Source organism: Miscanthus floridulus, chromosome 9, assembly GCF_019320115.1.
Source record: "Miscanthus floridulus cultivar M001 chromosome 9, ASM1932011v1, whole genome shotgun sequence".
Classification (NCBI taxonomy): Eukaryota; Viridiplantae; Streptophyta; class Magnoliopsida; order Poales; family Poaceae; genus Miscanthus; species Miscanthus floridulus.
In genome coordinates, this window is record NC_089588.1 from 62,129,484 (window position 1) to 62,144,574 (window position 15,091).

A 15,091-nucleotide genomic window follows, 5' to 3' on the forward strand; every position below is an offset into this window, starting at 1 on the left:
TGTATTAGTCATGCATCAAGTACCAATTTTGACACATTGGAAACATTACAAGAAGCCCTCTGGTGTCGTCCATTACAAAAAAGTTATGGAGAGGCTAACTGTATGTATGGGTATCCCCTCTTGACATTCAACTCTGCTTTGAGCAACTTTAACGGATTTACTTTTCATTCACACTACTGCGTGTAGTCAAGGCTAAACATTAACAAGGCTCATCGACCAACACAAGAAGCTTGCTAGAATGTATTGCAGTCTAGGGTATGGTAGACACGCTATAGGTTGAAGCAAACCTTCTTCAATGGTGTCCCTGCTGATCAAATCCGTATGACCTCTCATGTCCCGTCCATCACTGATGCAAAATGGTGTGAACTTGTCGAGATTTGGCCTAGTGCTAAGAACAAGGTGTGTGTGAACCCATCGATTTTTTGTCTAGTCTTGCTATGGTCTACTTGTTATGAAGTCTAACACAAATGAAGTTATAGAAAACATCTGAGACGAATAAGCAAAACCGTGCAAAAGTGAAGTACCACCAGTGTATAGGATCTCACTCCTATGTTGTCCAGCTACAAATATTTGTAAGTAATAGTTGTGTTTTATTGTTACTCTTGACATTGTATAGATATAAACAAAAACTCATGTGCAATATAAACAAAGGGAGAATAAGAGGAAGGCCGCTAAACATGATCAAGGACTTGATGAACAACATGATGTTTTAGGACTTGAACAACATGGCACACCTAATGAAGATGTTAATGATGTGGAAGTTTTCAAGGACTTCCATATCGGTATGAAAAAAGGGCCTGAGTGTGGGGGGTATGACCTGGATACCCACGGCAGACCACATGGGCTACGCCCTCAGGGGTGGCCTAGCCCACAAGACGAAGGCTTGCGGGGCACAACTCTGGTTGGTGCCTTCCACAAGACATCTAGAGGATATCCTGAAGATACTACGAGATCTATTAGGATATATATGATTCTAAGATTCCTGTAATCAGTTATTATTTTTCAGTTATCTCTCATATCTAACTAACTTGTAACCCTGCTCCCCGGACTATATAAGGCGGGCAGGGACCCCTTCCAAACTCACGCAATATCATACGATAGCTAATACAAACCAACAGACCATAGGAGTAGGGTATTACGTCATACTGACGGCCTAAACCTGTCTAACTCGTGTGTCTCTGTTGCCTTCTTGTTCTTGATCTCACGCTCCTCTGCCGATCAAACTACCTTCGTGGGATACCCCTCGGAGGACTGCCGACGATATTCTGTCGATAGTTGGCGTGCCAAGTAGGGGCTTGCGTGTTGTTTCCTTGTCGAACAAGATGGCTTTTTCCGCAGGCTCTTGGTCCCTCCCGTGGCCTGGCCAGATCTTCACGGTCGGATCGATCTCCTGGATCATCAACACTAATGGAGTCAGAGAGCTCTCGAGCTGACACAAGTCAATTCTGTGTCGATCATCCCCGCACCTACGACTGCAGATCTAATCTCGAAACCACCCCCGAGGACGCCTTCATCAGCAACTCGCCACCTACTTCCTCACTACCAGAGGAGGTAGATCAACAACGACAATCTGATCGTATCCATCGATCGGGTCAGTCTGAAGCTCGCTGATTGCCTCTCCATCGCCGAATCAGCTCTGGACACTCTGGTTCAGCACCGACCACCCTCCGATCCAGATCTATTAGAGGCTGCTTGGAAAACTCTAGGAGTTGTGTCTCTACCCTTCGGGCTCGCCAACGTCACCACTACTTACCAAGACGCCCTGAGAGGACAGTTTGCCGACCAGGTGGGAGACGCCCATCCACTTGCCGACTAGCTCGCCATCTAGCCTCCACCAGCCATCAACATGCTACACATAGGCCGATGCCCCGGAGCGTCCCTCTAGACCATCCAGAGGAAAAACTGGGCATCGAGTCTTAGGGCTCTACGGAGACCCTCGCCGAAACCTTCACCGAGCAACTCCTTCTCCCACCCTTTCGGGGTGGCACGATCTTCAATGTCATCGTCGACAGCCCTCCTTGGAATAGCGAAACCGAGGAGGAACATGTCACTCATGAGAACCAAAATGTTAACTATGCACAACGCTGAGCAAATGAGAATGCCCTCGCGATGGCCGAGCAGCAGCTCGACTCGCAAGGAAGGCCACTCCAGCACAACCTTGACAAAAAGTTTCTCCGCATTGATGGCCACGATGTCTTCAAGACTCCAAGCACCAATCGAGCAGTGGCCGCCAACGAGCTCGCGTGCCTCCTACAGATGCCTGGGCTCGCCAAGGTCACCGCCATGCTTAAAGCGGCGCACTGCCAGGTCAATGAGATTCGACAAGATTAGAGACATTCATACTCCACTACTTTGATTCATCGGTTAGTCGCCACAAGACTGACCAGAACCGCGACAATAGGCAACCTCTCTAGGGCAGAGCTAGGGGCAACCGTGCTGAACATCACCACCAACATGACCAGGAGGTCGACCAGGACATCCGGGAGCACCTCAACAATCTCCGACATGCACGTCGACGTATCGACGAACGCCGTTTCAGTCGCCATGAGGACGAAGTATGCCGCCACCAGGAGTACGAGCAAGAGTACGGTAACCTAGACTCAGCCCTCAAGCCAATCACTGTAGATGATGGCGTTGACAACCCCGAGGGGCCCCCGGCATCACAAGGGCGCTCCGAACACTTTAGCAGCCCCGTGGTTTCAAAATCACACGGGTCGAGCCCTACGAGGGGAGGATGAATCCAACACAGTGGTTGTAGGCTTATGCCACTGCTGTTCGTGCCGCTGGGGGAGACACCAGTGTCATGGCAAACTATCGTCCTGCATGCTTGCGCCAACCGTCATAAACTGGTTTACCAGCCTTGCCCCAGAATCCATCGGATCCTGGGATGAGCTGAAAAAAAGTCTTCACCAACAACTATATGGCTATGTGTACGTGACCAGGAACTAAGCATGATCTCAACCGCATCAACCAGAAGCCATCTGAGCTCCTCCGTAGCTACATCCAACGCTTTTCCGAGATGAGGAATTCTATTCCAAACATCACGGAGGCCGAGGTCATCATCGCCTTCATTCGAGGACTCCATCACCGCGAGCTTCGCTCTAAGTTCAACCATAAGCCACCCATGGGAGTCGGCGAGATGATCACAACTGCCAACCAGTACGCCAACACCGAGGAGGCCAAGGTGCGCTTCAATGAGGATGCGGGCACTCATCCTCCAACATGCCGCAACGATGACTGCTCCGACAACCACTGCCACAATGACTGCCACAAAGATGACCGCAGTTATCATCGTGACAGCGGCCGTGATCGGCCAGAAGGACCCAAGACTGGTTAGAATCGCCGTCGCCGGCCAGGCCACGTCATTGCTGCCGTCAATGAACCTCGCGCCAAGCGCAACTACGATGAATAGTACAAGAAGATCCTCAATGGCCCGTGCCCTCTCCATAAGAACACCAAGCACAAGATGAAGAACTGCCTTGGTTTGGCTAAGGAGTTCTAGGACAAAAAGCTTGATGATGATGCCAACGACAGAGCCGGAGGTCGCCGACCACCTGGGGGCAATGACAATGCCTTCTAGGACCACGACAAGGTGGTCACCACCATCTTCGAGGGCCACGCCTCCACTGAGAGCAGAAGAGAGCGGAAGCTCGCCGCACGGTGGGTGCTCAACATCACTACGGAGGGCACTGTCGCCAACCCCAGCTATCGCCCATGGTCCGAAGTCCCCATCACCTTCAGTAGGGCCGACCAGTGGGTGGACATTCCCTACACAGGGCATTTCCCCCTCATCCTCGATGCAACCATCCAGAAGGTGCTCTTCAGAAAAGTGCTCATCGACGGTGGGAGCACTCTGAATCTCCTCTTCGTCGGAGCCCTAAAGGAGCTGGGCCTCAAATTAGCGGATCCCACACCCTCTGACTCCTCCTTTTGGGGTGTGGTACCTAGTAGGGCCTCTAAACCACTTGGAGAGATCACCCTACCAGTACAGTTCGGCACGGTAAGCAACTACCGCATCGAGCACATCAACTTTTACGTCGCCGATTTCAACACCGCCTACCACGCCATACTTGGTCGGCCAGCTCTAGCCAAGTTCATGGTTGTACCACACTACGTGTATCTGGTGCTGAAGAAGCCTTCACCTGCAGGAGTTTTGGCCCTATGGGCAAACCTTTCTATCACCTATGCCTATGAGACAGAGAGTCTCGCCCTCGCTGAAGCCACCGACCTCTCCATCTAGATGGCCAGTGTGGTCACCGAAGCCAAGACGTTGTCCACCGACGACATGGAGATCCTAGAGCTAGAGCCTCCCCGTGCCTCCACCAAGTCCAAAGAAATAAAGGAGGTCGGCCTCGGCCTCGACGACCCCTCCAAGACCATGAAGATTGGGGCTCACCTTGACCCCAAATAGGAAAGCATGCTCGTCTCCTTCCTACATGCCAATGCCGACGTGTTTGCTTGGAAACCTATAGACATGCCGGGGGTACCACGGGAGAAGATTGAGCACTCCTTGAATGTCTCGCCGACCGCCAAACTGATCAAGCAGAAACTTCGCCGTTTCGCACCAGACAAGAAGGAGGCTATTAGGGTAGAAATAAAATGGCTCTTAGCTGCTAGATTTATAAAAGAAGTGTATCATCCTAAGTGGTTAGCAAACCCTATTCTCGTTCAAAAAAAGAATAAAGAATGGAGAATGTGCGTTGATTACACTGATCTTAACAAACACTTCCCTAAGGACCCCTTCGGTTTGCCTCGGATAGATGAGGTTGTAGACTCCACCGTCGGCTACGAACTGCTCTCCTTCCTTGACTGTTACTCCAGCTATCATCAGATCTCTCTCAAGGAAGAAGACCAGATCAAGACATCATTCATCATGCCCTTTGGTGCATACTGCTACACCACCATGTCCTTTGGACTCAAGAACGCCGGGGCAACCTATCAAATGGCCATCCAGATGTGCCTCGATCAACAGATCGGCCACAATATCGAAGCTTACATCGATGATGTGGTCGTCAAGTCTAGAACCGCTGACAATCTCATTGCCGACCTCGAAGAAACATTCACCAACCTAAAAAAGTACCATTGGAAGTTGAACCCTTCAAAGTGCATCTTCGGAGTTCCATCTGGAATACTGCTTGGCTACATCGTCAGTGCTCGTGGCATCGAACCCAATCCTAACAAGGTCTCTGCCATCACCAACGGCTAACATGCGTCAAGGATATACATAAGCTTATAGGCTACATGGCTGCCTTAAGCCGCTTCATATCGCGCCTCGGTGAAAAAGGGCTACCTTTCTTCAAACTCCTCAAGGCCTCCGAGCGCTTTTCATGGTCGAAAGAGGCAGACATAACTTTCGAGCAGCTTAAGTTGTTCCTAACAATGCCTCCGACCATGACGGCGCCACGGCCAGACAAAACTCTCCTGATCTATATCGCCGCTACTTCTCGTGTCGTAGCACAACAATTGTGGTCAAACCTGAGGAAGCTAGGCACGCTTATAAGGTGCAACGTCCAGTATATTTCATTAGTGAGGTTCTTAACGAGCCCAAGACTCATTATCCTTAGGTCCAGAAGCTGTTGTACGTTGTCCTAATCACGTCACGTAAGCTCCGCCACTACTTCAAGTATTACAAGATTGCCGTGGTCACCGAGTTCCCTTTGGGGGACATCCTCCACAACAAAGAGGCCAACGGCCGTATCATCAAGTGGGCTGTCGAGCTCAGCACTTACTCCATTGAATTTAGAAGCAGGCCTACAATCAAGTCTCAGGCGCTTGCTAATTTCATCGCTGAGTGGACCAAGATCCACGAGCCCATCACCGCCACCTGCCCCGAGCACTGGGTGATGTACTTCGACAGCACCCTTAACATCAACGGTGCTGGTCCGGGCATTCTGTTCATTACGTCGACCAAGGATAAGCTCCGATACATTCTCCGGATACACTTTTCGGCCTCCATAATGCCACCGAATATGAAGCATGTCTCCACGGACTCCGTATAGCCGTTGAGCTCGGCGTCAAATGCCTCATGGTATACGAGGACACTGCGCTGGTCATTAACTAGCTTAACAAAGACTGGTCTTGCTCCAGCGAGAAGATGGATGCATATTGCGCCGAAATCAGGAAGCTTGAAGGAAAATTCCACGGCATCGAGTACCACCATGTGGTACGTGACTAGAATCAGCTCGCCAACCATTTATCTAAGTTGGGCTCTTCTCGCGCTGTGATTCTCTGGGGGTCTTCGTTCAAGATCTCCTAGCGCCATCCATTAAAGAAGATAAGGAAGTTCAGGAAGTTCCCCTAGCCAAGCAGCTGGTACTGGCAGTACCTTCGCCGGCCACCGATTGGAGGGAACAATTCATCAAGTACCTTGCCAGCGTCGAAGTACCCGATGATAAGACTAAAACCGAATGCCTAATCCGTTGAAGCAAACATTATGTGCTAGTAGATGGCAACTTGATGAGGAAAAGTGCCAAGGAAAGGATTCTACAAAAATGCATCATCCAAGAAGACGGAGTGAAGTTACTTCTTGAAATTCACTCTGGTTCCTACGGCAACCACGCGGCTTCGAGAACACTGGTTGGCAAAGCTTTTCAAGCTGGTTTTTATTGGCCCACAGCCATCTCCGATGCAGAAGACCTCATCCGACGTTGTGAAGGATGCCAATTTTTCGCCAAGCAAATACACATGCCAGCACAAGAACTATAGACCATTCCAGCTTCCTGACCCTTCGCATGCTGGGGACTAGACATGATTAGCCCTTTTAAGCCAGTGCCAGGTGGTTTCTAGTACGTATACGTTGCCATTGATAAGTTCTCCAAGTGGATTGAGCATAAACCGCTCGTCTTGGCTACTGCAAAGAAAGCAGTCCAGCTCTTCAAAGACATCATCCACAGATTCGGTCTCCGAATAGCATCATCACCGACCTCGGAACTACATTTACTGGCCATCACTTTTGAGACTTCTACGAAGACCGTTGCATCTCCGTCAAATACGTCTCCATTTCTCATCCTAGAGCCAACGGCCAGGTCGAAACGGGTGAATGGCATGATCCTTGATGCCCTCAAAAAGAGACTATATCAGAAAGAAGAAAGCACCCGGGCAGATGGCTCAAGGAGCTACAAGCTATAGTCTTGGGACTGTGTACTCAAGCTAGTCGCTAGCACTGGTGTGTCTCCATACTTCTTGGTCTATGGCTCAGAAGCCATACTACCAGCGGATATTGCTAAATGAGCACCTAGGGTGGAAAATTATGATGAAGAGCAGGCCACAACTGTTCGGATAGAGGACGTCGATAGGGCCGAGGAGGAACACCTAATCACCTATGTTCACAAAACCCAATATCTGGAAGGCTTGCGGAGGTACTACAATCACAACGTTAAAGGTCATTCATTTGCTATCGGCAACCTCGTTCTCCGCAGAAAACAAAAAACTAAAGGGTTGCACAAGCTCTCCTCCCCTTGAGAAGGGCCTTACATCGTCAAAGAGGTCACTCGACCAGGGTCTTATCGCCTATGTGACTTAGACAGAATCGATGTTCCCAATTCATGGCACATCAAACACCTTATACGTTTCTATACTTGAAACGCTCTAGATATGTACTCTCCACTTTATATTGAATAAAGTTTTGGTCTCCTTAACTTGTCTCCACTTTTTCTCCATTGTGGTTTAACCCTCATTTTTTGTCACCGAGCTCTATGCTACTCCATAGCGAACTCCAATTCAAAATCGCCATAACCGCGCTGACCACGTTTCTCCAAATCTCTAATGTTATCGCCGAACACGTTTTTACCAAAATCGCTGAACAATTTCTCCAAATCGCCAAGGACGTCTTCTAGTAAAGTCCTTGAATAAGTTTTCTCCAAATTGCCAAACGGTTTTCTCCAAATTGCTGAACACTTAACTCCAAATCTCCAAGATATTTCATCGATCAGCGTGCAGTATACTTTCTTTTCTATTCTCTTCAGAGAAGACCCAGTCTCCGATCTCTCCCTACACATGCCATGGGCTCCGTGCTTTGCGTTATGGGTGGTCGGCTATGGTTCCTTGGTCATGCCTGTTCTTCCTACATGTCCAAGGGCTCCGCGCTCAATGTTATGGACTATGGGCTAGCCAAGGCTGAGGGCTCAGCACAGAACTAATTGCTCGGACGTCGCTTATACTACCTATATCTCCAAGTTATTTCATTAACCACCGAGCAGCACACGTTCCGCTCTTTTCTCTATGGAGAAGACCTAGTTTCGATCCCTCCCTACACATGCCACGGGCTCCACGCTCTGTATTGTGGATGGTCGGCTTGTGGTTCCTTGGTCATGCTATTCCTCCTATACGTGCACAGGCTCCGTACTCGACATTATGGACTATGGGCTAGCCAAGGCCATGGGGTTCCAGTAGCAAACCAACTACTCGGACGCTACTTGTACTACGTATAATTGCGTTATGGTTAAAACTGAGAAGATTTTTTCGCCGAACTACAAGCAAACTGCATAACATGCACCTTATAACATTTATCACATACATAAGTATTTTTTGCGCTATCGCGCATTCTAACTACATTGTCTAGAAATTATAGATGATAATCTCTGAGCATATCACCGAGCTTCGCCATCGTCACTCATCTTGCCAAATAGGTCAATGTCGTCAGCCAGCTTTCTCACCGCATCCTCCACCTCATCCTCTAGTTGCTTGGTCTCCGCCTCACTCAGCCCTTCGGCGAATCCGCCCCCTATAGCCTAAAGGTCAACGGATGGATAGTGGGATCGGACCACCGTAAGGGCATGAGTAATGCCAAGTAACAACGGCGTCGCGATTGAAGTTCTTGAAACTCTCCCACGCTGTCTTGCACCTTTCGATGATGATGTTTGGGCACGGCAGCCTGCCGTCGGTTTGAGGAGACGCCTCCAGGTCGACGCAGTCAAGCACTGGTTTGACTCCAGCAATTACGGCGTCAAACTTGTCCCTCTGTGTTCGGGCATCCTGCTCCAGCACATCGAATTGCGCTTTGACCCTCAGACGGTAGTCTGCAAGCATTACACAATTCCATCAAGAAAGGAAACTACTTCAGCATTAACTTCGACCAGTGAATACTTACCGTTCAACTCCTCGACCAGTTTATCTTCGTGCCCTATCTCCTTCGCCTTTTCCTCTCAGAGTTGTTCGAGGGCTTGGCGCAGCTGGCCGAGGCTCCGTGTTTTGCTCTACAAGCACATACAGTCATTGCCAAAAATATGGTTGTTCAGCAATACAAAGCACATTCTCCGATATACCGTACCTGCTTTCTGCTTGGATACGCTTCTGAGCTCCTCGGAAGTCTGTTCCAGTTGTGTGGAGGCACTCGCCAGCTCCTCAGACTTGCACCATAGCTGCTCGGACGCAGCCACCAGCTGCTTGGCCAGGACCCCCTTCTGGTGTTCCAGATCTCGCGCGTTGGACTCAGCAAGGTCTCACTCGTGCTAGGCCCTCCGAATGTTTCTCTCCATCAGGTTCATCGCCTCTCTGAGTTTTTTGTTTCTTCAGCGATGGGGTTCCCATCCTCTTTATCAGTTGATGCCACTGCTCGGTAGTCCGAGTTATCCCCTGCAAATACACAATTATAATACTGAACTTCGATCATCAACTTCAAAGACAACCACTCCAGATGCGGTACTGACCTCAATTTGTTTCATCACTCTGGCGAGCGCGGTATTTAATCTCCTCATCTCCCTAGTGGTATCTTCCTCCTCGATAACCACCACTTTGTCACCATGCTTGTAGAGGATTCAAAGAGCTTGGGGGTCGAGGTTCAGCGCGCTCGATCTCCTCAACCTCATCCTCTTCTGCCATAGCTCGAGGCACCACCGGGGGGGCTCCATGGCCGGACAGCGGCTCTGACCATGCCCTGCGATTGCCTCAAGAGGCGCTGTTTGTCCCTCGGGCACCATCGGCTTTCACCGCCCTAGACTCCGGCGCATTGCCAGCAACTCCAGCCTCTGCTCTCGAAGACCCAGCGGTTCCCGTCGTTGCCTCGGGCACTACCGCCGATTCGTCTGTTGCCAACACTGCTCATTCGTCGTTGCCAAGATCGCTAGCAGCAGCGGCTGACTCCTCCTTTGGCTGTCGAGCACTCGGGGACTCGGGGACGGTAGCTGCCAGCATTGTTTCCACTATGGGATCATCCCTCGACGGTTCGGTAGTCTGGACTGGTGGGTCAGACCCTCTGTATGTTTCGCTCTACATCACATCATTTCATCAAGCACTAAAAAAGCTAAGAATGACAACAAAGTAACTCCAAGGAAAGTATACTCACGGTTTGGTCTGCCAGAACAATTTCTTGAACCGGTGATGCCTACCCGAGCACCTAGGCGTGGCCATGGGGTCGACTCCTGTACTCAGGGGTGGAGGTCCGGTTTCCTCCACCGTTGGCCTCTGTTCCGCCTGCTGCTCTACGACTGCCTCTGCCTGCTATGCAGGGACTCCCGTCGTCTGCTGCTTGGGGACTCCTGTTGCTTGCTGCTCAAGGACTTCTTCGCCTCTCCTCACTTGTTCCTCCGCGCGAGTGTTGCGTGGAGGTACTTCAGTGCTCGGCGGAGGAGCCATCGAAGTTTCGTCATCATCCGACCACTCGAGCACCGTGGGCCTCTACTGTGAGTGGTCTGGTCGCCACCAAGTGAGATGTCGCTCGGTTTGAGGGGACCAGCGGCCACCGTCTTCCCCTTCTTATGGGTCAGCTCGTCTACCACTGTTCTTTTTCCCCGGATTTTCTCCGATACCAGGGGTGAATTTTTTGTCCGACCATCCCCAGACTCTGACGAAGCACTCGCCGCATTTTGCTCAGGCCGAGCCAGTGGCCGGGCGTCTACACCCCTCGGCACGCCGGAGAAGTACACTGCTCTTTCCTATGAATGGATCTTTGCATAAGTACATCAGTTCACTGCTCAACAATGCGTTAGGATTATAAGTGTTGGGCAAAAACAATCAAGATGTTTACCTGATGAGGCTGATTTGTGCAGTTGAAGGCCCTCGTTTGCTTTGGCTAGCGGAACAAGGCGCTAGGAGCGAACAGCTCTACGGCCCGCTCTAGGATAATTTGTTTCGTCAGCCGTTCCATCCTCTCCCGGGTCATGTCGTCATCACCTCTATAGTCAAAGCCTAGGTGGGCCATCTCCTTACAATGATGGATTCAACGCACTACGAAGCTCCCCGCCACTAGTTCGGCGCTAATCTCTACACCTTCAACCAGGTCGAGGAGCTCCCTTACTTGTTCCATGTCATCACTATTTAGTTTCTCCGACCAGCTTTTCTGGTTTCTCCGGGATATGGTGGACGTCGCAGCGGATTGTAGGGTGACTTTGTTTCATGTAGAACCACTTGGAGTTCCACCCTTTTAGAGAAGTGTTCAGTGGTACATTAATGTACTCGCTGGCCATTCCATCCCGGAGCTATAGATATACGCTGCCGACCACCTTGGATCCACCGCCGCCCTACTTCTTCAACCAAAACAGGTGTCTGAAGAGGTTGAAGTGTGGTAGAATCCCTAGAAACGTCTCATAGAAATGGACAAAGATCGAGATGTGTAATATGGTGTTGGGATGGAGATGCAGAGACTAATCGCCCAGAACTCGAGTAGATCCCATAAGAAAAGAAGAACAGGGAACCCCAATCCACGCTAGAAATAATCCTCGAAGACTACAGCTTCATCCGTATTAGGCATCGGGAAGGGCTCGCCATTGGTTGGCCACCATCCGGTGGTGACGCGGTCAGGAAGCACGCCCTCCTCCACCAATCTCTCAAGCTCCGCTCCCCCATGCGTGATGGGCACCCACCCTTCATCACGACTGCTCCCGCTCCTGCCTTCTTTGGGCTCGCCTTCTTTGGGTTCATAGCTCTCCTCTTCGGTGCCATCTCTCAGATCTGGATGACGACTGGCGTCGAGAGCGTGCGTGGATGCGAATCTAAAAATGTGAGGGCTGAGGATGAAGACGGAATGGCAAAGCGGCAAAGGTATGAACGAGGGATGCGGCGGCGCAGTGATAAAGCACTTTCCCCACCCTTTCGCATTCGAGGGTTTTTGGGAAACCATTCCCGTGATTTGCGTCCCCTCGAATTCTCCGACGCGGCTTGTTGGGCCGTAACATGGGCTTTCACGCAACCGCATCCCACGTTGCTAATTTATCGCTACCGTTGGTTATCACTCGCCGAATAAAATCGCCGACTTCTCTGCCATTTATTGAGGCTTGGTATCAGTTACTGTACAGCCGTTACTCTGGTTTTTTTTTTCTCCATAGTTGGGGTTTTTCAGATATCTCCATAAATGGCTTTGGGGACTGGCTGCCTGCTCGACTGTTTTTTTTATCATTTTTTAAGTTTTTGACCCTGGCCACCACGTGACTGCGTCACTACTGTTAGGCTCGGGGGATTAAGTGGGCACACTTCACCTTACGGTGAATGTGCTCTTTTCATTTCAGAGCTTCGCTCGAGGACTGGCTGCCTGCTCGGCTGGTCTTTTACTATTCTTCTACTTTGGATCCTGGCACCACATGACTATGTCATCTACTGTTAGGCTTGGGGACTAAGTGGGCACACTTCACCTCGTGGTGAATGTGCCTGCTTTTATTCCTAAAGACTCCACGCCTCTTGAAGTTAAAGAAGACTATCTCCTTTTCTCGTTGTCGGACTCTAAGTGGGCACACTTATTCCACTGCGAAGAAATTTTCGGTTCTAAACTTGAGCTCCTTACACTCTTATGGCAAGCCATGCTTGGGTTATGAAGCTCGGCTATGATTCGAGCTGCTCGGTGGCAGTACACGCTGCTCGGGCAACTCATTATGGTGGTCGGACCATGAGTTCGACTGCTCGGCTTCATTCGCCCTGCCCAGACAAGCTCAAGACGACATTGCACTACGGGTACAAGGCGCTCGGGGACTAGCTGTGGGGGGTATGACCCCGGATACCCATGGCAGACCACATGGGCTACGCCCTTAGGGGCAGCCCAGCCCATAAGACGAAGCCTTGCGGGGCACGACTCTGGTCAGCGCCTTCCGCAAGACATCTGGAGGATATCCTGAAGATACTACGAGATCTGTTAAGATATGTGTGATCCCAAGATTCCTGTAATCAGTTATTACTTTTTCAGATATCTTTCAGATCTAACCAACTTGTAACCCTGCTCCTCGGACTATATAAGGCGGGCAGGGACCCCTTCCAAACTCATGCAATATCATACAATAGCTAATATAAACCAATAGACCACAAGAGTAGGGTATTACGTCATACTGACGGCCTGAACCTGTCTAACTCATGTCTCTGTTGCCTTCTTGTTTTTGATCTCACGCTCCTCTACCGATCAATCTACCTTCGTGGGATACCCCTCGGAGGACTGCCGACGATATTCTATCGACACTGAGCGATTCTACTAGAGTAGCAGTTGTAAGTACCTTCATTTGCTTTCCTTAAAATTTACTGAAGCCATTGCCATAAAAGAAGGAAACACAACAGGAGCCTAATGTGGCAACATCATTTAATTTTGTAGTTGTAATTTTACACCAATCAGTATGGTACCTGTACATTATGTTTATGTAATCTCTATCGGTAGTAGGCTGTAAAAGATCTATGCATTGTGCTTATGTAATCTCTATCAGCAGTAGGCTGATGAACTCCTATGCATTACTTGTTATGAATTAATCTCTTGGATTTTCAATTGAAGTCCTCTTTCACTATATGTAACCTAATATTTTACTCATTAAATTTCATAGGAAGCTATGTAAGCTATGTAACCAGGACCTATTGCTGATGGGCAACAAACAATGACTAGTACTGATATTGTTTCCAAGGTCCTCTGCCTCTCCCAGGACAAGCCTCCCTCCTAGGCAAGTGGCAAAACCTTTTTTTGGAAGAATGCTGGTATCCTAACAAGCTCCACCAGAGCAGGGACATCAGTGGAGATAACGCTTCGGGATCAGCTTGCTGGTGAATAGGAAAGTTCCGCTACCCTCATTGAACTAGTGGATAAACTGAAGAGGAAGACAGAAAAGTCTGAAAGGGAGTTTGAGGAATTCAAGAAACGACAACAGGAGGAGTATAATAGGCTCTGTGATCAAGTCATGCACTTAAGCTCTCTTGGTAATTAACTCTCAGTCTTCAACTCTTGTGGTTTGATGCGGTGAACATTTGTGGTCTATTGTGTGGGCTCATGTGATGGTTTGTTGTAGTGATACTCTGTTACTGGCTTGCTACTAACGAGTGAAATGTTAATTGTTTGTATTTGATTGCCAGCTTGAATAATTATGTAGTCAATATGTGCAGTAGTGACGATCTCAAATTACTTTTCTGATGTAATTAGTCCTACACGCGGTAGAATCAGGATAGGCCACGTGATCAAATAAAAATGCGACACGTGGACCATCCAGTGAATGACACATGAATTGGCCGGGGCATGACACGTGGGCTATTAAAAACCCAACAAGTAAAAGGAAATTGTCACTCCAAGTGGACGTATAAAAATATGACACGTAGACGGACAGCACCGTGACGCATGGTCGAATAAGAAACGGGCAATAAAGTGACGCATGGTCGAATAAGAAATGAGCGATAAAAATATGACACATTGTGCAATGAAGAAGTGACATGTGATCCAACGGTAACACGACACGTGTGCCAGTAGAAAACTGGCACGTGGAACAACAGGGATTCGACACATGATCCAGTAAGAACCTAAAACGTGCAAGAACCAGAGATGGCCACGTTGTGCAATAAGAAGGTGACACATACCCAAACCATCTCCAATACAACTGGCTATAGCATGTACACATGGGCTATAGCATGTACACGTGGAAAGCATCTCCAATGGTAGTGTCAACAAGCGTGGCAGCCCCCTACCACGCATGCCAAAACAGTAATGCTCTGTTTTTTTGTCACAGATTAAGACAATTCTATGATGATATTTTTGGATTCATCATAGAATTTCAACTATGATGCGATTTCTATGACGAAACGGTTTTCGTCATAAATTCGTCATAAAACTAAAATTATGACGAATTTGGCTCCTTTACTGACGAAAGCTGATCGTCATAGATGTGGATATTCCTAGTAGTGTGCATCCAAATATTTCAAAAGTAGA